Below are 3,425 nucleotides of genomic sequence, written 5' to 3'. Positions count from 1 at the left end.
CCAAAAGCAAATAATGTACTTTTTACTCCATACATGTAAAAGTATTTGTTACATTTTGAAAGCTTAGCATGCCAGGAAAACGGTCCAATTCACACATTTATCAAGAGAACATCCCTCATCTCTACTGCCTCTGATCTGACAGACTCACTAAACACACATGCATAGTTTGTAAATGACTTCAGAGTGTTGGAGTGTGCCCTTGACTATCCATATATATATATTTTTAATCTTGAAAACGGTACCGTCTGGTTTGATTAATAATTATTTAACCTTTATTTAAACAGGGAGTCACATAGAGATTAAACATCTATTTTACAAGAGAGCCCTGTTTACATTACAATACAAACAGAACAATAAAACAACACACATATATGTGTATAAAACAATATAATTCAGCAAAAGAAACATATTTAATATATAAACCAAAATAAACATATTTAAGAAAAGCAATCACCTTCAACTACATAGAGGTCCTCAATCAATAATGTAAAATAATGGCACCAGCACATCTAACTGCAGGGAACTCTGCAGATTGTTCCAGAAATTAGGGGCAAAAAATATAAACGCAGATTTTCTCTAATCTGTGGAGACGGAAGGGATCTCTAATGTTATCCATTCCTGAGAACGGGTTTGGTAACTTATGATTCTTAACTTATAATATAAGGAATTTGAAATGATTTATACTTTTACTTTTGATACTTAAGTATATTTAAAACCAAACACTTTTAGACTTTTACTAAAGTAGTATTTTACTGGGTGACTTTCACTTTTACTTGAGTCATTTTCTATTAAGGTATCATAACTTTTACTCAAGTATGACAGTTGGGTACTTTTACCACCACTGCACGAACGCATGGACACACATAAATCAACGGAGCGAAGCTTGTAATAACCTTAATTCCTAAACCTAAACCTAACCCCTGAGCTTAAAATAACCTTTTTCTTGTTGGRACCGGCGAAATGTCCCCACCTGTCCGTATTTTCCTTGTCTAACTATCCTATGAGGACTTCTGTTCTCCACAAGGATAGTTAAACAAAACAAACACACGCACACACACACACAAACAAACACACTGGAATGGGTTAATTTTAAAACACACGCACGCACGTACGCACGCACAAGCACGCACGCACACCACACACACACACACTCTTTCTTTCACTGAGCATACATTGTATAACAATAGGCTGATCCATGATCAAACAGAGGATTCCATCTGTATGTGTACGGTTTGATTTAAGTGGATGTGTCAGCAGGATGATGTATGACCCGGGAAAGAGCTGCATCCCAGCAGCCTGATACAAGCAGCCCCCCCCCCCCCCCTCCCCCATCTGAGCCTGCCACAGACAGCCAACTCATTTGTCAGAGAGAAAACCATTTTCTGTGCAGCAGTGCATTGAGCTTAAGGTTATTTCATTTCTTCATTACAAACTGTGGTGATCTTAAAAATTCTAGGTAGGCTAGGCTAAGCTACTATACACACACACACAGAGAGAGAGAGAGAGAGAGAGAGAGAGCAGAGAGAGAGAGAGAAGAGAGAAGAAGAGAGAGAGAGAGAGAGAGAGAGAGAGAGAGAGAGAGAGAGAGAGAGAGAGAGAGAGAGAGAGAGGTATACAGATCACAGTTATTGTTACCTTGGTGTAGCCAGTGTGGTTTAAGTACTTTACACCACTGTGTGTGCTTGAGTTGGGTGGAATATTTGGAGCAGCAGAGCCTTTTGGTAACATGATATCGTCACCGGTCCCACTCCCATTCACAAGGCAGCGTTTATTTGTATTTTTTCGTTTTGTGAAAGCAAGGAAGACCTTCTCTTGTAGTAGTAGCTAGCTGGCAGCCTGGCTAAAAACATAGCAAACTAGTGTATTCATTCCGATATCAGCTAAAAATAGAATGTCATCATGTTTTGGTTATGGAGAAAATAGCACATGGCTAGCAGGTTACACTATTTCACAATAGCCTATAATCGCTAGTTATTACTTGTAAACCAAATTCCTTTTCGGATGGGTTCTTGTTGTTTGGTTTACTGTTTGAACAGTTGCTGAGATTATATTTGGTTATCAATGCAAAATAGGCTACTTTGATGAATAGCCTATATAGCCAATAGATCAGATCAAGGAACCAAGTGACAACACGGCTACGGAAGTAATGATATGGCACGTCTCAATTTTCAGGTAGTATAAAACTATGTAAAATTCCGGAGCGTATTACAAGGAGCCGCCCCTTTTGTGACAAAAAACGCCATTGCAACGCTGCGCTATGCTCCGTTCCTTCTGTCTCTCTAACGTGCTCCATCTCTGTAGGGAAATAGGATTTTGAATGGGAATCAATTGTTTGTTTGCCACAAGGATAGTGAAACAAATATGTGTGTGTGCAGGTTTAAAACAGATTCCATAAAATCTATGGTGGTCCTCTGTAGCTCAGTTGGTAGAGCATGGCGCTTGCATTGCCTGGATTCCTGGGACCACCCAAACATAAAAAATATATGCACGCATGACTGTAAGTCGATTTGGATAAAAGTGTCTGCTAAATGGCATATACTGTATATCTTAAGAAAAATCATCCAATATCCCGACGACTCTGGTTTAGTGTCAATACTAACTCAGAGCACAGAGCTCATTACCATCGGTGTATATTTGTAAGTCTCTCATGCATTGAGCCAGCATATCCCAGATGCTGTGGAGTCATCTGTTCTCCCTGCCTCCCATGCCCCCCCCCTGTGGTGAGGAGAAATCAGCTTCCCACTGCTGTCACTTCTCTGATCTCTACTCTCTCCCCAGCCATGTCCAGTCTGCTCCCTAGCCCTCACCCCAGCCATGTCCAGCCTGCTCCCTAGCCCTCTCCCCAGCCATGTCCAGTCTCCTCCCTAGCCCTCTCCCCAGCCATGTCCAGCTCCTCCTCCGCTAGCCCTCTCCCAGCCATTGTCCAGTCTGCTCCCTAGCCCTCTCCCCCCAGCCATGTCCAGTCTCCTCCCTAGCCCTCTCTCCCCAGGCCATGTCCAGCGTCTCTCCCTAGCCTCTCCCAGCCATGTCAGTCTCTCCCTAGCCCTCTCCCCAGCCATTGTCCAGTTCTCCTCCTAGCCCTCTCCCCAGCCATGTCCAGTCTCTCCTAAGCCTCTCCCCAGCCATGTCCAGTCTCCTCCCTAGCCTCTCCAGCCCATGTCTGTCCTCCTCCTAGCCCTCTCCCCAGCCAGTGTCCAGTCTGCTCTCCTAGCCCTCTCCCCAGCCATGTCCAGTCTCCTCCCTAGCCCTTCCCAGCCATGTCCAGTTCTGCTCCCTAGCCCTCTCTCCAGCCATGTCCAGCTCTGCTCCTAGCCCTCTCCCAGCCATGTCCACCTCGCTCTTCTCTCTAGCCCTCTCCCCCGCCATGTCCAGTCTCCTCCCTAGCCCTCTCCCCAGCCATGTCCCAGTTCTTGCTCCCTAGCCTT

Source organism: Salvelinus sp. IW2-2015, linkage group LG14 (assembly GCF_002910315.2).
Source record: "Salvelinus sp. IW2-2015 linkage group LG14, ASM291031v2, whole genome shotgun sequence".
Classification (NCBI taxonomy): domain Eukaryota; kingdom Metazoa; phylum Chordata; class Actinopteri; order Salmoniformes; family Salmonidae; genus Salvelinus; species Salvelinus sp. IW2-2015.
The sequence above is the reverse complement of the archived record's forward strand: the minus strand, read 5'-3'. Positions refer to the sequence as shown.